This window comes from Uloborus diversus, chromosome 5 (assembly GCF_026930045.1).
Source record: "Uloborus diversus isolate 005 chromosome 5, Udiv.v.3.1, whole genome shotgun sequence".
Lineage (NCBI taxonomy): Eukaryota > Metazoa > Arthropoda > Arachnida > Araneae > Uloboridae > Uloborus > Uloborus diversus.
This window is the reverse complement of record NC_072735.1, coordinates 185,259,843-185,282,282: the sequence shown is the minus strand read 5'-3', so window position 1 is coordinate 185,282,282 and position 22,440 is coordinate 185,259,843.

The following is a 22,440-nucleotide window of genomic DNA, read 5'->3' as shown; positions in this document are numbered from 1 at the left end:
GGAAACTCTACATGATTCAGGAAACAGTCATATACTTAAACCAATTTTTCACCACTCACACAAAAAACAAAAATAATAATTTTTTTTTCGTGGTAATGAACTAAATTATGAATAATGAATTATTAACTAACATAATATACTTACTGATTTGCACTAATCTATTACCTTGCTTGAAAAATATTTCATTTTTATAAAATGTAAGAAAGTAAACATTACCTATTAAATTAATAAAAAAGGATGGGATTCTTGCCCTCTGCTCTCAGCCTCTCGTTCTTTATTGTTTTGTCTTATTTCCTGAATATTGAACATTGTCCTTCCTTTTGTTTCAAGTAGAAACAGGAAAAATTTTGGAGTAATAGAGGTGAAGCCACTGTGTTAGAGTGAAGCATATACCTCAAAATAGAAGAAGAAGAAGAAGAAGGATGAGAAAATGAAAGAATACTAACATTTTACTTCCTAGAATTATAATTTTTAAAAATGTGTGGTTAAAGCAAAATTTGCTGCTCTAGGCAGCTGTTACCTCTGCCTAGGAAATTAGGCCCTGGATAGGGCCGGATTTAGGGGGGGGGCAGGCTGGGCTATTGCCCCGGGGCCTCCACAACAAGGGGACCCCCACAACAAGGGGCCCCCCACAATAAAATATTTGCAAAATATTCTAACTTTCAAGGGTCGAAAATATCGGATACACACATATATATCAAAATATTCGAATATATATCAAAGTATCGGATATTTTCGAAAATATGACCTTTTCGAACCTTGATTAGGGGCCTCCACTCCTTCGTTGTCCACACTTCCAAATCCGGCCCTGGCTCTTATCCGCGTCAAAGTTCTCCGGGGCATCAAAGTTCTCTGTAATGTTGGACCTTTTTTTCAAATAATGGAGTCCCTTAAAATCTGGGTCAATTAGAAACCTTGGTGGTAAGTCCTGATTTTTGGTTTTAAAAATCTAGCCACATTTTGTCTTTTCTGAGTCAATGAACTCTACACATGAAAAGACTTCACTTTTGTAAACAAAAATGTTTAATCTAACAATTATGAAAAGCGTGCATCAGAAACTACAAATGTTGTCAGAGGGAGTGAAAAATACGTAGCAAAGAAAAAAAAGCCTGATTTTACATTAAGGTCTTTATATTTTTCAGAAAATATGTAGACTTGAAATATTGGAATAAAATTTCAGACATCGAATTGAGATTTCCCAGTCTTCGATAACAAACTGGAATTTTCGTTCTTGCAAAGAGGCTATAAATCAGAAGATAAGAACTGAACATGTTTCCCATTTAAACCCTCATACTTTTTAACTTCCCCATTTGTACCTAAAAATGTTGCTATAAATCTTAATTTTGACTTGACTTTGACTTCGACATGGATCAGTTTCTATAAAAGAAGATTTCTAATTGCTTTTATATTTAAACAACAAAAACACTTACGAACATTTCAAATTGTAAAGAATTTATATTATATGGTCGAAAGAGAATAGGAACATTATTGGAATACACCCATTCACACACGTTAAAGATTAATTACTAACAAATGTAGTTAATTAGATTGTTCAGAAGCTTGTTTGTCGATGGAAGATAGCGGTTTGTTTATTTGTAAAATCGTAGAACTCAATAACTATAAACATTAACGCGCCTATTTCGCCGGCTATTCCAAGCAACGGAATGAGCACTGCTATCAGCCTTTAAAATTTGTTAGCCAATCACCGCTCCGGTATGTAAACGTCATTTTCTCCCAGTAGAGATTTTCGCTTTATTTCAGCAACAAAATTTTCAAATTTAATGGAATTTTCAAAATTTGGAATTTCTGAACATTTTCATTTCTATTATTCCAAAAACTTTTCCGTTTATTTAAAGTCACTTATCCATATCTGGCGGAGATCCTGAGTAGTAGCCAACCTGCTTGCCGGCTCTCTAGCCAGTATCATCCATCATAAGAGGATTATATAGATGCTTAGCGTTGAAAAAATTCTCCTTAATGGAAGCGTTCGTATTCAATATTTATCGTTCAATGGACACATTTTTACGAAACTAAATTGGTATTAACTTTGAAAAAGATAATTACAATGGTTAGATACTCTCTGAAGGAAGTTTCACTTTGGATCGATATGTATTGCTTACAGTATGAGTGAACTTTATGGTTTGTGATTTTCGATATATTTTTTCATAATGATGTATTGATTAGCTGTTATTTGTTTCATCGTTTCATCAAAACATATTTTTAAAATTTTTCCTGTAATATATTTAGTATTTCTTTAATCGTTTGAACTTTTTAAGAACTTTTGACAGCTATTTTTCTTCAATATTGCTTCAGGAAACAGTTGCTGTGTTTATATGACACCGTCGTATTTAGTTAATGAAATTATTTTATGTGAGCATTAAATTTACCTTTTCTTATTCATGTTTTGACGTAGAATTTTATTCCTTTCATGGGTTTATTTGAAAAGCTTTGTTAAAATAATGAATGATGTTCGTTTAAAATAATTATGTTACGAGAGAAGTGAAATTAGTCGTTTTTCTGGTAAACACTATCATTCAATTCCTCGTAGATTTTTAGGATATTTTTCTTTGCGAAAGCGGTAAGTTTGCGTCAAAACATTAAATATTTCACAAGTTTTATCGTTAATTTCATGCAAAAAAAAATAACAGCATATGTGATTTATTGTAAAGTTGATTTGTTGACAGGGTTCGAAAATATCATGATATTTTTGAATCTATCAAAAATATCCCATATGTTGGTATATATCGGATATTTTGATCTGTATCCGATATTTTCAGTCAGCCCAAACTCAAGTCTTCAAAATAGTATATGCATCTTCAAAACACTCTTTATTTTCTTAATATTGTTTTCACAATATGTAGACGTAAAATTAAGGTTTCTTTTATTTTTTTATATCTAACATTTCATTTGTCATTTTAATCCATTTTAATGGAATTAATTTAGCATTAGCTGTTTTACTCAGTTTTCTTCTGTCTAGCTAGTCTAACACAGTTATAATATGATCGAGAAATAAAAAATATGTATTAGATGTTGCACAGTCATATGACATTTTCTTTTTTTCTGATTAACGTTTAATATTAAATTGAGCACTTTTTATTGGAATTAAAATTGTTGCATTACTAATAATTTTATGGGTATAAAAAAAAGAAATACTATATTTCTTTGTTACATTAATGAGTTATTAATACATCTTAAAAATATAGTACATACCTTTTTGGTTATTTTCAAAAATAAATGAACAATATTACTATGATTAATATAATTTTTATATTGAAAATATCGTGGTTGAAAAAATAAATATTGGAATTATCAAAATATCATGATATTTCCAAAATAAATAGAGGATATATATTGGTGAACCCTGTTTGTTGATGAAGAATGTTAAGGGTATGTGTGTGTTTAAAATTAAAAATATGTGAAGAATAACATAAGGAAAGCTCTGTGCAAGCTAAAAGTCTCCCAAAACTTTCTGAAAATGATAATTGTTTTTTGATATGTTCTTAAAACCTAGTGAGTGATAGAGCAAGAAACATGGCTGATAGCAGTCCAATTTTTTAATTTTTGCCACGCCTGGAATTTCAAGATTCCTGAACTACATTTCTTGTAACTCAAAAATCCTGACCAATTCTCAATTTGGCAGCATTTTTTTTATCCTGCAGAATTTTTAACAATCTTTTGACATTATTTTGAGGGCTAAGGAAATATTTTTTTGATAATTTTCCATTCACCACCACTTATTCCCAATCAGGCGCATTTTGCAGTAGATTGTCCAATTGTAGAGTCCCCACAACATGACACTTTTTTTTGCCGTAACTATTTCATTTACAGTTTGATTAGCAGAAAATTTTATTTTAAGTTAGTCCTACCAACACACAAACTCAAAATAAAATAATCTACCTATGAAAAAGAAAATTAAACAGTTATGGCAAAAAAGACATGATGTTGCAAACTACATTTGGATAAAATACTGTGAAATGACCCTTACCAGGGGTCTGGCCAGAGGATATTTGGGTCCGTTAACGAACCCTTCACAAAAATCCGATCAACCAAAACGGACCTTTCACAAAATCCTGATCAAACAAAACGGACCTTTCACAAAATCCCGATCAAACAAAACGGACCCTTCACAAAATTGTGATAAACAAGATCGGATCTGTCACAAATTGTTCATTGAAAGAGCAAATCTGAAAGTAAAATAACGCATATTTCTGTGTATAAACCGATAATTTTTGGAACCTTTTTTTAATTTAAATTAGAGGGATCAGCTTATACAAAATCGGCTAATTTTGAAAACAAAAAAAAAAAAAAAAAAAAGAAAGAAAAAAGAAAAAATCAGCACTCTTGCGATGCTCCTGCAAGTGATAAATAATTGTTACTGCCAAATAAATATAATGGTTGTTTGTTTTATCACAGCTAATTAGCAGCAGTGTTGTTGTAAACTTTTCTGAAAAGGCATTGGTAAGCACTTTTCTCCCCTCATGATTTAATAAACAATAATAATATATATCTGCGAAATGAACTTAGAACTGCAAAGGGGATAGTAAGGGTGAGGAAAAAATATGATCGCTTCAGATAGGGTTACCAACTCCAAAATTATCACTACTTAGCGGGGGGGGGGGGGGGGCGTTGAACCTTTATAATGACTTGATTAGAAAATATTCTCATCATTTTGTCGGCTTGTCAATATTTGCGTTTTTACGGTGTGGTGGGATGTTTAATTGTTATTTTGGGAGAAAATTATATGGGTTTTGATTTTTCGATGCTAACAAGGATGATTAACTTTAAATAAACTCTTTTAATTACCATTTTTTTTTCTTTAGATGTCTACATTTTGAAAAATGCAATCTTTTAACATCCGATATGAGAACCATATTTTGTTCTTTTTTCAAGCTAACTTCGCTTTATTAGCATTCAAATAAATAAAAAGTCTCTTTATTTCGTTAGAACTCTCAACTCAAGTTTTTAAAGCAAAATTCCATTTTCTGTTATGAGTCAAAAATTAAAATGCTGAATAGATGGTTTATTTTATTTTATTATTATTTTTTTTTTTTGGGGGGGGGGGGTCAACTGTGTCCACAGATATTAATGATATGTTATCATAGGACTCTAAAATGCAATTTAAAAATAATTTTATCAAAAATATTTCTTTTACAAGCCGTTTTTATACTTTTGATGCCTTCACTTTGAGAATTGCGATCTCTTTGCATCCGCTATGGGAATCCGATTTTTCGAATTTTTGATGATTATTACGCTTTGTTAAGAGGTAAACAATTGAAATATCTTTTTATTTTTGTTAAAATGACGGAATTTATAAGTTTTAAACGAAATTCTGTGCTTTTTAAGAGTGTCTTGGGTCAAAAAGTTGAATGCTAAACCCTATTCTGAATTTTGTTTTATTTATTTATATTTTTGTTGCAATTATTTTAAATATTGTACAGAAATATATCTAGTATAATTTAACATAATGCAGAATGGTAGATAAATATTGATACTTGACAGAGCAATGCCCCCCCCCCCCCCCCCCGCCGAATATCAGAAAAAAAATCCAGAATTATTTTCTCGTCATAGAAGAGGAAAACACTCAACTTTATGTTTAATTGATGCAGTTTGTGCCATCTCTAAATTCTAAAATTTCGTTTTAACAAAAAAAATTTTTTTTTTTTTTTTTTTTTTTTTTTTTTGCGAAATTTTTTGATTTTTCACAAAAAACAGACCCTGTGAAAAATCCTGGACAGACCCCTGCTTCCATTAAATTTACAATTTTATTAAGAGTTGGACGGTAGTGAATGTCTAGTGGTGCCTTGGTTTAGCATTTTATTTCTTCAAGCATAAAATCTGTAGAGAGAGGGTATATTTATACTTTAGTTTTGAGACTAATCTAATGTGAGTTCACCTTAAAACTTTCAAAATGGTGCTTTTTGATTAAATGCCTAAATCATGCATTCAGAGAAGGAGAGTTGTGGTTTCGAACCACAATGCTAGTACTAATATCAGTGTTAAAAATATAGTCGACTCAAGATTAACTGCCTTATTTCGAACCAGAGTAATTCAGTTAAGCAAAACTCGATCAAAATGGAGCAAGAAAAAAAAAAAGTATACTACAGTGAAATTCCATTACAATTTTGCTGTAATTTACAACAAACTTTAAGGGACTGCACATTTTGTTTGTTGTAGCAGGAATTGCATGACAATGGAATTCAAGCAATGTAATAGAAATTAAATCGGGATAGAAAATTTATTTCATTCAAAAGGATTTGTTATGGAATTTCACTGTCTTAGTGTTGAAAAGCGCACCTTAAAATTGTATTAAGCAATTCAATAAGTTTAAGTTGCATTAAACAGCTAAAGAATAAATTATGAAAGCATTTATTATGTTACCTACTAAATTAAATTAAAAAGCTTTTTGTATACTATTAGGAAGAATGTACTTCAAAATTGTTTGAACTTTGACAACTTGCTGCTTGCTGCATAATTTTACCATTTTTAATAGCATTTTCATCAATAGGAAGCTGATGCTTATTGTGCCATATCACATCTGCCATTTCCTATGCATTTGCTTCTTCTGTAGGATGTGATATGACGGGAGGTCACATTGCAAACCCCACCCTCTTGTCTCTATAATTAATCTGAACTCTAGTCAATCTGTTTATATTGGAATCTTTTTCATTATTATTTTTTAATTGCCAGCAAAGTATAATACCACTACACTAAAGCCTTTTTTTTTAATTTTTATGTTATAATAAAAAAGCATTTTATGATTTTGTTTTAACATGCTTTTCGGTTTTCAGAAAACAACTGATCAAGACCAAAACTTTTGCATTTTTACCCACATTTAGAATTTTAGGCCCCAAATTTTGTCCTAAAGTTTTGGGTCATATTGAAGCTTCTCTTTCCTGACTCCTTGTTATCCTAGAAACCTCATTGTCCCAAATTATAAACTAAAAGTAAATTTCAATAGAATGTATTTTGTCTAAATAAAGAATAATTTTCTTCTGAATATTTTACAAAACCTTTTCAATTTGCTATCGGCAGTGGGTGTTGTGGTTCTAAATTTATTTATTTTTTTCTGTTCCAATACCTGTAACTGTATTTGATTCAGTAAACATGATACCTAGATTGTTTATTTTGATGCCTAGAAACTCATACTAGGTGTTATGTGACCCCTAGTTTTAAATTCCTATTCCTAACACTGCCAGGGGCATCCTGATGGGAGGCCACTATGGTCTCGCAAACATTTCCTTCTTTGGCAAATTTTGACAACTTGGCAAAATTATCATCATTTGACAAAATTTGGAGTTTTTTTTGGCAAATTAAGAATTTCTCCCCTTCCAAAAATTGATGTTTGTGGTGCCCCTGTACACTGCCCAAGATGGCAGATTATATATACCATATAACTTTGATTTAACAATACCTGGTTTAAAGATTTCCTAAATTTAATGATAAGTTTTACTGATCCATTTTTGGCTGTATTGAATGTCTATGTTCCTCGATTTAACGATTTCTTTGATTTAGTGATAAATTTTTCCTGTCTCTTGTATGACAATCGTTAAATCGGAATTATACTGTATATTCATTTATTGCAGGAGTGAAATTGTAAGTTTCCCAATCTCAATACTAAAACAAAAGTATGAAATGATTTAATCTTGAGGGTTTTTTTTTATTTTTTGAGTTGAGAATTTTTTAAAAATAATTTGATCTTTCTAGTCGTAGTAAATATGTTTTTTTTTTTTTCTGTATGAAGGATGAGCAGTATCAGCATGATCTTGTGTCCAATAATGCTTTGTAGTTTTTTTTCTGGAGTGAGAAGGGTGGAAGCTGCTTTAATTCATCTGCAGAAGTTTTCTGGGAACTTTGCTCAATGAATTTTCATGGTACGTGTATGTTTTTTTTTTTTCAAAAACAGAAAAATATTTTTGAAATGTTTTGCTTGTGTGTGTAAGTGTTCAAGCTGAAATGTGGTCACATTTATTATTTGTTGAAATTTATTTTCAGAGTTACTATTTAAATATACATTTTTCTTATACTTACATGCCGACTTCTCTAATTGTCTAATGAGTTTCATGTTAATAATTTAAAGTTTTTAAAAGTTAAAACTTTAACCAAGTGATCATTGATTAAGTTCACCCTCAACTTCTACAACTACCTAAGTATTTTTTATAAAAAAAAAAAAAAAAAAACAATCTTGCAAGTTATTTGTCTCAACTCCTGCTGAAAAGGGAAAAAAAAATGTTTATTTCAATTTTTGCAAAGCTTTTAGCATTTTATTAATGCCTTTCTTCTTTTTAATATGAAGATTGCATTCAAAACAGTTTTTTGCTGTTTCAATTATTCTCAACTTTATCTAACTAAAATCTCTTCCTCAATTGAAAATAATGAGCATACTTCATCATTTTTTTCCTTTTTCTTTTCATTAACATTGCAATTAGGTAATAAAAAATAATCTGTAGTTATTTTCATAATGTTGAAATTCATCTTAATGAAAAAATCATGTTTTAAAAGAAAAATTAAACAGCAATTAAATTAACCAAGTCATTTATTTTCAGAGTTTGATTTATTAAATTTTTTTTAAAAAATCAAAAAGTGGTCATGGTGTATAAAAAAACCTGTACATTTTTATTTTGTTCTAAATTGTAATTTTGACATGCAAGAATGAAAATCTGTTAACTCACAAAAAGAGAGATCCATGTAGTAATGCCTGTTGAAATTAAGATAGTAAAATGCAGTGTAGTTAAATTTAGAGATACATTTTAAAAATGCAAAATTAATTTATAAAAATAAAATCAACGGAATTTAATTAATGATTTTTTTTAAAACATCCCCTGATTCAATTCAATTGATTTAAATCAATGATTTTTTTAAGCACTTTTATTATACTTAGCCTGATTGTCACGGAGTAATCTGAGGCTTGCTTTCGCTTATATCTCAGCAACTAGACCAATTAGAGACTTCGGGATTTCACTAAATGATTTGCTTAATCTTAAGGTACAACTTAACGCTGAAAAATTACAATTCTAAAATAAAATTATTATTTCAGTTAGGATGGAAAACAGCATATTTCATGTAATTTCCCAATTAAATGTTTAAATATAAAACCCATTGTTAGGAATTTTGTTGCCTTGCAACAGTAATGTTAAAAGCAATCATGATGAAAATTTTGAATCAAGGCTTCTCTGAAGCAAGCATGAAATCAGCAAGCATAAATCCTAGAGAGGAACAAGGATAAAATTTTAGTGCCAACTGCTAAGAGTTTTAGATACATATATAGTTTTTTTTTCCTTTTTATTACCAAGCATTTATGTATGGAAAAATAAGGTGAAGTTTCATGACGGTAAAATTATTCTATTTCTGAAATACATTTATGCAAAAAAAGAATAAAATAACAGAATTTTTTAAAAATACTAAGCACTTTTCATAATGCACTCAAAATGACAAAATAACTTTTCTGGATCAGAAAGGACAATTTGAGAATTCCTGTAGTTTTCGAAAATTACAAGAAAATGACACCACACACGAAGAAAAGTGCAGTTCTAGTCATTTCAAACCAAACTTTCCCAATAAGAAAAATATGCATGTTTCAACACTCAAAGTTGTGATTGAAAACTAGATAATAATAAGAAATTCTCTTCATGACTTGAGCCGAACTTTTCTTTGTTTGTAGTGTCATTTTCTTGGATTTTTCGAAAACTACAGGAATTCTTAAATTGTACTTTCTGACCAGCCAAGTTATTTTGTCCTTTTGAGTGTATTATGAAAAGTGCTCAGTATTTTTTAAAAAATGCTGTTATTTAAAAATCACTTGACTTAAATCATGATTTTAATCATGATTTAAATCAAGCTGATTTAAATCAACAAACCCTGCCTATTTTCTCCTTATGTCTCCACTTAAAAGAAAAAAAAACTTTGTTCTTGTTAAATATGTTTATCTCTTCTCACTTTATTTCCATCCCACTTTTCCAAAAGGTGGTGGAAGAAGTTTGAGTGATGGCTGATTTTTAAAAATAGTCACGCTATATTTAAACCTTATCCCCAAGTGTTTTGTTAAGTGTTGCTTGCCGTGTAAAAGATCATTTTTGACATTGACTGAGCTGTTCTTAGCTGTATTAGGTGCTTAGAGCTTTGTTCCTCAGCTGTAAGTTCTCAAATGTACATTGTATTGAATCATGTTGCATTGAACTTAGTTATTCTCATTTGGTTATCTTCTTTTGTTTTTTTTTTCCTTCTATCAATTGAGGGTAAAGATGTTATTTATTTTTGCATCTAATTCAAAATAATTTCTGGCTGGTTGTGATTCATTTTGTTGCTCAATTTCATTTTAAAATTCCTTCTTTTAAGTTTTGCTTGCCATGTAAAAGATCATTTGTAACATTGACTGAGCTGTTCTCAGCTTTATTAGGTGCTTAGAGCTTTGTCCCTCAGCAGTAAGTTCTCAAATGTATATTGTATTGAATTATGTTGCATTTAACTTATTCATTTGGATATTTTCTTTTTTTTTCATATCAATTTAAGGTAAATATGTTATTTATTTTGCTTCTAATTCAAAATAGTTTCTGGTTGGTTGCGATTCATTTTGTTGCTCAATTTCATTTTAAATTTCCTTTTGTTAAGTTTTGCTTGTTGACACTTGATTGAGCTAATTTCAGGCTTTGCTGATGCCACTTTATTAGTTGCTTAGAACCATTTGCTTAACTGCAACTTTTTGAGTATAGAATGTTCAACTTGTGCAGCATTGAATTTGAATTTAAATGTGCATCAGGATGCGAAAATGGTATTGTATCCGACATGACCAAAGCATGTAAAAATACAAATCAGGCTTGTATGTTTCCTTTTGCTTGCCCAATTGGACATGTAAATAATTAATCTAAAAGCACTTTTCCAAAAAATAAATATGGTTTACTTCCTTGAAAGCATCACAATCCTACTATAATAGATGTAAACAATGATCTTTTCACCTTATAAATTTTCTTTTTGTTCCGTATATGTATTTACCATTCATAAACAATTTTACCAATACAATTAGTTGATCGATGAAGCCTTCAGAACTAAAGTGAATCAAGCTCAAAACTTTTTCCAATTTAAAATTGAACTGCCACCTAAATTTTTGTTTTTGAAGTTCAAAAGAGAAATTTGTATTTTACATTTAGTATTTTTGTCTTGCTACTATACAGAGATATGAAGTGACACTATTGTTTGAAAACTTTAGCAACAAATTTGGTGCCCTGTGCACCTGTCTTAATCTGGTCCTGGGTTGACAGCCTAAGATCCAGGTCTGTCATTTAGGCAATTGCCCCCCTCCCCCTTTCCTATTTTGGGAAATGAATATACTGTCAGCCCCGCTTAATCGGGTAACGGATAAATGAATGCCCCGCTTATACCAATAAAACCTCCTGGACCCGAATATTTCTCCATAGAGGCAATGTTAAAGATCCCCGCTTAATTGAATAATTTCCCTGGATAATCAAGTAATATTGATCAGCTTTCGCAAACATTTTGCTGACAAAAATTTAAAATAAATTAGAAATGAATTAAGTGAGCACAATTACTGACGTTAAAATATAAAGTAATATTTATCGCTGACAACGGGCATTTCTTAACCTTGTCAGCAATGGAATATAAACAACATTCATATTCCGTCAAAACGTTTTCACTATTCTAGCAAATTCCTTTTGTCTTTGTCAATCCAAAAAAAAAAAGTAGTGCAGTTGATAACTAAATTAAATAACACAAAGAAATGTACACATTTTACACGATGATAAACTGATAAGTATTAAATGTAAGATAACATACTGAATCTTACTCATCAAGATAACTTGCTGAGACGAGGAGGAGAAAAAGGAATTCAGAAAAGTATATCCCAAAGACCTTGAGCAAGAAATCCCCTATAATAGAATTTTCAAAAAATAACGTCTCTGAAAAAAGTTACATTTTATAATTTTGTAGCATACTTATGACATAGTATATGCTAATTGTTTAACTATTTTGTTGTTTATTTAGCTTATTTCAAAAACTTTTGACAATAACATTAAATATTTCCGTTATATAGCAATTGATTTATTATTATCATGTTTTACGACAAATGCTGTCAATTTAGAAAGGTAAATAAAATTTCCCCGCTCAATCAAATACCACGCTTTATCAAGTAATATTTCTTGAAACCCGCGATATTCGATTAAGCGGGGCTGGCAGTAGTTGCATACAAGTAGGCTTGGTTTTTTGCTGTTTCTCAGTGTAATTTACTTTGAGTATTTGCTCCCCAGCACCATAGGAAAATTTAAAAATGACAGGCCTACCAAGATCCGTAATCTGGATGAAATCTACGTAAAAGTAGGATTCTTTTTAGATTTTTAGGACATTTTAAGGAAACCTCCCTGAGTTTTAGAGCAACAGTTTCATATAAAATTGGTACATATTACCTTTTGTTGAAGAAGTTCCATCCCAATCTTTCGATTCATCATAAAAGAAATATAATTTGTTGCATAGTAAACTTCTTATGGTTTTTAATGGTGTTTCTCTTTTTTAAGGACTCCTCAAATGTGCATGCCAGAAGCAGACGATACACAGCTGATATTGATGACAAGTTTCGTCCCAGAACAGTTACCCTGGTGAAGGATAAAAGTGGGTTTGGCTTTACCCTCAGACATTTCATTGTCTATCCTCCTACTAGTTTTTCCTCCAAAGTTAGTATTTATCCTATTGTTGAATTAATATTGTTGTTCTAAAACCCACAAAGAATAATACCCTGTTTGTATGTACGTATGCATGTATGTCGGGGTGCAGCACAGGGTTGAAGGTAAGGGGTAAACCTAGCAGTCTTCACAGGCCACACGACAACTAAATAGAAAAAAGGATGACTAAAATATTCTCTGTTAATCTCCACCTATATCAGGAATGGGACTCTTCTGCAGATAACTTTTTTATTTATTTATTTTTTTGGAAGAGAATTTTCCATCTGAAATGTGCAATCTTGTTGCATTCCCAAAAGAAACCTCCCTAACGATTATGCCCCCCCCCCCCTTTTCACCTGAAAAAATTTTGGATCATCTTTATTTGCCACTCCTTCCGAAATAAAAAGGATTACACTTTCTGCTTTACTTGAAAAGCATTTACAGAGGTTTAGTTTCTCCCTACATGTGCAGGTTTTCTTTTCTAAAAAAAAAAAAGAAAAGAAAACAATCATTTAAACAAAAAAGAAAAAAATGGTTTCCATGGTTTATTCTTTCCAATTGTCTAGATTCCTTTTGATGCAAGGGCGCCTTTTTTTTTCATATGTATTACAAAATAAAATTTATATGATTGTACTGCTTTTTATTCATTTTGGAAGGAGCATTTTTGTTCTGACTTGTAAAAATGAACAATCTTCAACACGACGCCCTTTTGAAAATGTGGCGCCATTTTGGAAATGCGTTGCTTGAAAGTAGCATGAAACTTAAAAATAACCTTTTTTAAAGGAGAATTAAAGCAATTGAACGAATTTACGGTCATCAGAAATGTATATTTTGCAAAATCAAATAAGAGATTTGTCTGTGTTTACGTTCACGAACTTTGTAAAGCTTAGTTTTAGAAATTACGATCTTCGAAACGAATTTGCGGCCGTGATTGCAATTTTTGCTTCTAATCTGAAACAAGAACTTTACGATTTTGCTTCTTTTACTGCAACCTTATTACATTCAGTACATGATGAATTTTCAAGTAATAAATTATAGGAGTTTTGCCAACTTAAAGTGCAAAATCCTTTCTTTCGAAAAAAAATGGCACTGACATGCAATTTATTACTACTAGAAAATTATGACAGGTTTTTATTAATCTCTCACTCTTCATTTATATTGACTCTCTTTTACTTATTTCTGTTCTGTACTCTAAAAATTAATACTACTAAAAACAATTATTTTGGCTAATTTTTCAAAAAAAAAAAATCTCCATTATACCCCTTTACCTTTCTGAAATAATCAAGTTTTGTTTTGAAAATAGGAGGAGGGGGGGTACTTTTGGGATTTTACGGTATGTTTAGTTTCATTAAAAACTTAGTCAGAATTTTTTTTCATGAAATTTCAGGTACAAGTTTTGCAGTGTCATTACACTCAAACCAACTTATTTATGTATTTTTTTGCATTTGGTAAACCAGGGCTGAATTAGTTCTGATTTTACTACCATTAATTGGTACTTTTACGAAATTCTTGTTAGGAAAATCGACACATCCATAAAAATGCAATAAAATCGGCACATTCGCAATCCTTTTTTAAAAAATTTTTTAAGTTGCTGTTATTACAAAAATTCGCGTTTTTCAATAGGTATTTATTACTGTTACTGCTTGCGGTAATATGTGCTCATGAAATTGAATTTCGAAGTAATAGTTAATTTGATTGGCATACATTTATGACTTTTTCGTTTTAATTTAACTTATTTTTATCCTATACATATGAAATTTTTCAATTTTTGGCTGTTAATTTGCACTTTTTCAAGACTGCTTCTGAAGTTAGTCTCTTTCATAAAATCTGCTGATTGCACCTTTTAATAGTTTCCAAAAGCAATGAAAAATAATAGTTATTATAAAATTAAGTTGTAAATAAGGTTAACAAACTAATTTCAAAGCTAGACTGAAAATTTAAATTAAAAATACAAAAAAAATAGGCAATGAACTGCTTTATATGAGTAGTTTTTGTAACACTGCCTATATTTCTTCTCTCAATTTTTAATTTAAATTTTATGATCTTCTTTAGCATTCATTAAAATCAACTGCAATTTTGAATGTTGTAATCAAGAAATCACATACTTATTTACTCTTCTTTGTACAAGCTAAATTTATAGAAATAGTCTTTTGATTTGAAGAACATTTTTTTAATTATATATTTTCCTTTTGGGAAACTTTTCGTGTCATTTTTTTAGATTTCCTTTTTTCTTTTTTTTTTTTTAATTTGACTTCTGGTCAAATAAATCCCTGCTAAGTACAGAGGGTATTAAGTAATTAGCAAAATATTTTCCATCAAAAATTAAGATGCAGCACTTACGAATTAATTTTGAATTGATTAATGCATTATTAACTTCAACAAATTTTAAAAACATATCATTCAGCACCTACAGTTGAAAAAAGGAGGGGGGTACTAATTCAAAAATAGTGGCTACTAATGAAACTGTTAATACAGGGCACTGGCAACTAAAAAAAATTTCCAAGTTTTGCCCTGTAGTTGGTGTCAACTCCTTCCCCTACCCTACCTCATTTCTTTTTTTCAAACATATTGTCAATCTTAGTATAGTAGTTTACGTTCATCACCCTCGCACTTTTTTCATCATTAAAGATTGCCTGAACTTTTTTAAGATTTTAATTTGAAAAAAGAGTTTGGGAAGATCACCCAACGATAGCTTAAAACTGCATTTTTTAGACTTCGGTTTTGAAAAATTACCAGAGGAAAACCCATAAACACGCTCCCTCTTTCTTGTATCTAAAAACAAGGTCTAAATTAGCATCATTATAAGATTCCAACTTAGAAATTTTTTCTTGGAAGTGAACCCGCTTCTCCCTAACGTAAGTAAAAATATGTAAAAAGACGTTTTTAAACTTCCGATGGGGAACCAAATTTGGAAGTAGTACTCTGCATTTTCCTTTGAAGTTGCCGAAGAAAGTCTAAAATTGGTGTTTTAGGGCTTTATCAGTTCCAAAAGATTTACCAGGGAGAACCTCTAAAATCATTCTTTCCTCATTAAGTTATTCCAAGATATCTTGAAATAGCGTTTTTAAAACGATTCAACTCTGCAAAATTTTCAGGAGAGATCCCTGGAACGTCTTGCCCTCAGTTTGCTAAAGATGTCCTAAATTTGCTTTTTAAGACGCCAGTTGCAGGATTATTTTCGGGAAGTTATTTTTACATTACCAAAGAGGTTTCTTTTGATACTTAGGTTCGAAATTTTTTTGGGGATAAGTTTCTAAAGCCCTCAAATCACACAAAGATAGCCAAAAATGTCTTCGGCTTCCAAAAATTTCTTGCTCCCGCACTTTTTGTTCCCAAGCGCTACCTCTGTGCTGATTCAATGAATGTCTTTATGGTTCCGTACCAGCGTATCATTTCAAGCCCTGCACAGTATTTCTTCTTTTTTTAAACTATACATTTTACTCGTGTTTAGTTATTTTAGTCATTACATCATTAGAACAGCTGGATTTCTCGTTCCTAAAGACACATATTGAGCGCTAAGCTTATGTGGATGGCACAGTATTAATCAAACTTTATTTAGTAAAGGTAATGAAAATGTGTAGTGAGAAGTGTTTTTTTTTTTTTTTTTGATGAATGTTAAAAAAAGCCGTTTTGCTTTTTTCAATTATAATCAAATGTTCATTTGTTAGATGAACTCAGTAACACAATCCAAAGAAATTGTTCATGACACTTTAGTAATATCAAGGTTGCCAACTGCTCCACATTTTTCGGAGTTGCTCCGCAAAAATAGCAAAACTCTGCGGCTCCGCAAAAAAATTATTTTGCTTCGCATTTCCCGGATGAACTTTTTCAAACTTATATTTTGCTATTATGTCAAACATGTAAATATAGAAAATTAAAGATGCTTATACTCAAAGATTGAAATGGTGTTTTAGGCTGTTTTATTAATTTAAAAATAATTAATAATGCTGAAAATGATTATTAAAGCTCTGAAACAATTTTAGATAAGTGGTTTTGGTTATTTTTATTGATTTTGATACAAAATACCGAACTGCTCTGCAAAATTTCAAATTGCTCCTCAAAATCACCACAGATGCTCCTCGAATCGTTCCTCCAAGGTTGGCAACCCTGTAATATCCATTATTTTGATGTTGCAGCCCATGTAAAATAATAGTTGTGTGTATATGGCTGTTTAAAAGTTGTAAATTTGGCTTAGAGTATTAGTCTTTGAGCATTAGTTATATGTTTTTCTCTTTGATTTCTAATGGTGCACAAGCTAGTTAAAGAAAAATTCGAAAAGAGTTGAATTTTAGAATTAATTTTGCTCAAACTGGGCCATTAGGTGTTTTTTAGCGCTTTTGTAAATTATTCATAATAAGTTAAGTTATGTTGTTTGTATAAATAATAATCATTCATTGCATTAAACTTTAAGCAATCGATTTACGATATCATGCAATATTGCGATCAAAATAAATCCAATCAATTAAACAGCAGTGAACAAAAAATATATTTCTATTTTATAATTATTAATTTAACAATTATGACAGAGTGAGCATAAGAAATAGCTCATGGGGGGGGGAACTATTCATGTAAGAGTCTTGAAAAAGAAATAAAATAGAAATACTTATTGTTATATATTGTAAAAAAGATCTTTAGTTTCTACGTGTTTTGTATTCCTCTATTCAATCAACTGAAGTTTATGTAACAAATATCATGTAAAATTTAATATTGCAATTTATGTAGCTTAACCTGTGTCACTTTCAAATTTGTAAAGGAAAAACTTTGATTTTGATTGCATATTTAACCATTATTGCAAACATGGTTCTCAAAAGCAATTTATAGTTTAAATTTCAAATGTTTGGTTTTTTGGAGTTTTATTCATTTCTAACACATTGAAAAATGAGAAAAATTTCTTCATTAATGAAAATATCAAATGTGTCTGTCAACTTATATTAATATCACAAAATATTCTAGGGAAAACAAGAGAGCAATGAAGATCCATCTATTTCGTGTAAGTTATTTTTTATTTATTATCATTTATTTATTTATTCTAATTTAAATCACAGGGTAACTTTTATTCATGGTAGCTTTGACTCACAATTTCTCTATTTTAAACTGCCCCTCTAAAATTTTATTAATTCGAATATATTTGTGGGTGTAGATTAACAGGAACACTCCTAAAATGTTATATGAATATCCAAAACTGTAAAATGGTAATTATTAAATATCTTCAACCATGGTATTCTGTCATTCAGGATAACTGAGCCACTTCAGAAATGTGATGCAAAATGAATTATTTTTTTTAAAAATTGATCAACTTTATGCAGCAAAACAAATATTATAAATGTTGAAAAAACCCATTTTATACATTATCCCTGTTTGTACTTCACAAGCATCATGTGATTTCTTTCTTATAATATTGCATTGAACATTACAGTGTAGCAAGAGCAATTCCAACAACTTCAATCAAAAATGGCTTCCAAACACTTTTTTTTCAGAATGATTGAATGGTGCAATTTGTGTATTTGGCCTTCTAATTCCCCCCCCCCCCCCCCTCAAAGTTAAATACAGTAACCCTTCATTACATTGCGCGCTAATCCCACCCAATCATCGACATGGGAGGTACGAGGCTCCGCCTCAGGTACTCCCGAGGAACGTAAACTAGATATTCGTCTCATTATAGTTCGCTCAAAAGTATTGCGTGTTCCCCCCCCCCCAAATATATATATATATATATATATATATATATATATATATATATATATATATATATATATATATATGAGGGAAGAAAAGTTACATGAAATATCACCAAAAACAAAATGTTACATTCCTCAGAAAAAGTATTTTTCTATTTTTTTAATCAATGAACAAAACTAAAATATTTTTCAGACATTTAATTCATTGCAATTGAATTGCAACTTTAGATTTATATTCTACTATAAAACAATAAAACAGTGTTCTTTTTTTTTTGCTTCAGTTTAAAAGAGAAATTGGAAGAATTTTTTTTTTCTTTTTTTATTAAGAAAACTTTTCTAATGTGATATTAAACTAATATTTTTAAAGGCACGTGTCTATAAATTTTAAGTTAATTAGATTATTACTTTTTATGAGCTTGGTTATATCGCGTTTTTGCATGTATCTCGCTTTCTCCCATCAAGCATGATATAACAAGGGATTATTGTATACTAAAAAATTTGAAACGACTGAAAGTTATCAGCAAAGCTCAAAGTAACTTCAAATGACTATAAAAGCCGTAGCCAGGTTTTATTTTTCTTTGTTAAATCTACCCTTGGGGCTTTTTCGGCTCGCACTTTGTGGATCATTTTGGTGTGGAATAAAAGTTATTTAGTCAAATTTTCAGGTCTTTATCTCAAACAACCTTCAAGTTTCCCAAAAGATACCTGTTTTTTCTATTTTAATTTTTTTTCATAGTGATATTCAAATTAATGAATGATAATTTTTTCTCTTATTTTCTTAGGAATAAAATACATGAAAAAATATTATAATCATAATTTTTTAACGAAATGCCGATTTTTGGCCATGGAAATAAGATTTAAATTTGTTTTTCATTGCCTTTCCGAAAAGTATCTCTCACCAAATTTTATCAGAAAATGTTTTTTATACTCTCTACACTCAGGAATTTCTTTGATTTGTTTGAAATGGTAGAACAATACAAAAAAAAAAAAAAAATAAAAACTGATTTTTTTTTTTAATCATTTTGCGTTTAAATAAATTTAAACATTTTTTATTGCCAAAAAATTCACTTGAACTAAGTAAAAAATTGTCTGCTAAGTGAAAACAAAATTAAAAAAAGTACTTCAAAAATACTATCTTACCAGAAAAAGAAGTATTCTCTATAATTTTATTTTCATGATGCAATTTGGATCTTTAAATTACAAGCTTACATATTTTCTATCTTTGTTGCATTTATTACATTTCTCATCTTAAATTAGTAAGTACCTGAGCAATTAATTAATAATTGCATTTCTTGAGAAAGCAAATTAAATGTTTGTTTTTGTTTAAATTGGATTGAATGAAGTTTCTTTTCTAATAAAGATATAATTTAAAATAAAAATTCATTTCTGCATTTATTAAAGTACTAGCTGCGTGCCCGGCGTTGCACGGGCTACTTAAAAAATGAAAGAGATGTCCAATTGATGTTTTTGTATTACTCTGACATCAGTTTCTAAAGCGCTAAGGAGTAAATAAATACGCGTAATGCAAGGTTTGCAAAACACCAGTTGAGCATATTTTTGGCAAAAATCTCTTTAAAGTTAACAATCTTAATTTAACATGTTCTTTTAACGATACAAACTGTATTTCAAAAATAGAAACAGGAAGGAAAAAGAGAGTTATTACAATTCGAAAACTCACCCATGTAACGGGAAAAGGTCCAACAAAATAAACATAATTAGTCACATCTCCTAAATGTACCAAAATATGAAGCCGGCGAATGATAAACTTACACTACAATCAATAAAGATAGCTAAAGAAACAACTTTCCTATGCTGAAAAAAGTTAAGAACGTTGAATGTAAAAATTTAAAAAAAGACAGACGATAAAACAAAGGCTATGTCCGAATAGGGCAACCAATTTTAAACTAATTTAAAATGAAATTCTAGATGGAAACGTTGTTTTAAGATTTGGACAGCAGCCAGAAAATCTCTTTTAAAAGAATTATTAGAATTTTACTTGCTCAGCAATATGCAAAATGGCAACAGGAAAGAAATAAAAATTCCTGAATAACGTTATGTTAATTAACGTTTTAATTAATATCTCCACTAATTAAAGTCGCACAATTATGAGATTGGTCCTATTGTTTTCTTTGGAAAATTTCGAATTGATCGGTATCTCGTTTGACTCTCGATTCGCAGCGGTTCTCGAGAAGATAGATCTTCAGACAGACAGACAGACGCGAACAGATTTTAATATTATAGTGGATTGTGTAGTGGATATGAGAGAACATTATAGACTTTAAATCATTTTCTGTGACTTTATGCTTTGTATCATTATTTAATAACTTGAAATTAGCCTTTTGAAATGATTTTTTCCCTCTTGTACAGTGGCACAATGGAAATCCGATTACAAGAACAAACCCATGGACACCATATTTATCCGTGAAGTGAAGGAAGGAAGTCCTGCCCATCATGCTGGTTTAAATAAAGGAGATCGAATAATTGCCATCAACAACTATCCACTCTCTGGAAAATCATACTCTGACATCATTCATTTAATACTCAGAAGGTATTGCTTTATCTTATCCATGCCTTGTGCGTAGAAATGATTGAATTACCTTTTAATGTGTGTATATATTAGGGCTGGGCTATGTAGAAAATTTCTACATTGTGATGCATCGCCAGCCTTACATCGTGATGTAGCTCAATCAGTTTGAATTTGAAAAATAATATTGCTACATAATCACTCATTGTTATTATTAAAAGAAAAAGAAATGAGTTTTTTTTTTTTAATTGAAGACGTATATTGAAAAATGAAATAATGTAAAAATATTTTTTTAAATATTTTTATGAATCAAAATGAAAAGTATTTATAGTAGCAAAAATTAATCTGGATATTAAAAATTTTGGTTGGCTCAAAGATCCGTTTAGAGTTTCGAAAATCCGAGGTAATTGGGGCTCATGCCACCTTGGATTACTGAAAACTCGGATTATTCAGAAAACTGTTCCAGATTAATTTTTTGCTCTTTTCCAATGGCATAAGGCAGCGGTTCCCAACCCATGGGCCGCGGCCCACAAGTGGGCCGCGAACAGCGTGTTACTGGGCCGTGGACACTGGTTGGGAATCTGAATCAAGATAAAACTTGTAGTCTTAATTTCCGTTTTTCGTGAAAATTCACTTATTAGATATACTATCACTCAAAAACTCTCCTGACTCATCGCCAATGAGGAACTTTAGGATTAAGATTTCTTATATTTCTTAGGAACTTTCCCCTATAATTGAAGAGATGAAACCTAATAAATCAGAAACTTCTTTAATGAAAATTGCCAAAGAAGCTAGTATTAGATTCAAGCTTCAAGTTAAAAATGATCCTCTTTTGCTGAACTCTGGCAAAAATGAATTGAGGCACTTGAGGGGTTTTTCGACAACCTACCTATTTGAATGAGACTTTTCATTGCAGTTTAAAAAAAAAAAAAATATAGAAATGCATTGAATGTTGCGAATTATTTGAGACTAAAATCATCCAGTTTCAATCCAGATATCAACTCCATTGTAGAGGAAAGACAATGCCAAAAATCCCATGGAGCTTTAACTTTGAGGACTTGTTTTTGAGTTTCCTTACAGCTATGCCAGCTAAGTGAATGCAATAAAGTTATTTTCTTCCTTGAAAAATATTTTGAAAATTGTTTTTGTGCAGTGTATTTATATATGTAATGCAATATAAGGGGAAAAAGGGATTAACATCTCCAGAACTCTTGTTTTTAACGCACTTTCAGTCCTAATACGGTATATTATTCACACTTAAGTACAGTTATGAACAGGCACCCTCCAGATAGTAAATTTTGGCTGTGCAAGTAATGTATAGTAGTTTGTGGACCTTAACCGTGTTTTCTACAAAACTGGTGGGCCGCACAATCAAAAAGTTTGGGAACCGCTGGCATAAGGTATAGCCCCTTTTACTTCCTTATACAAAGAAAAGAAGTATTGCAGTCTAAAAAAATTATTACTGAAATTTCAACATAAATTTTGGTTTTAATTACCTCTAAAGGGGTTTTGACTTTTCTTACGAGACCTGTACATATTTATGAGTGCAAATTTGTAAGTTTGTTATGGAAGGTTT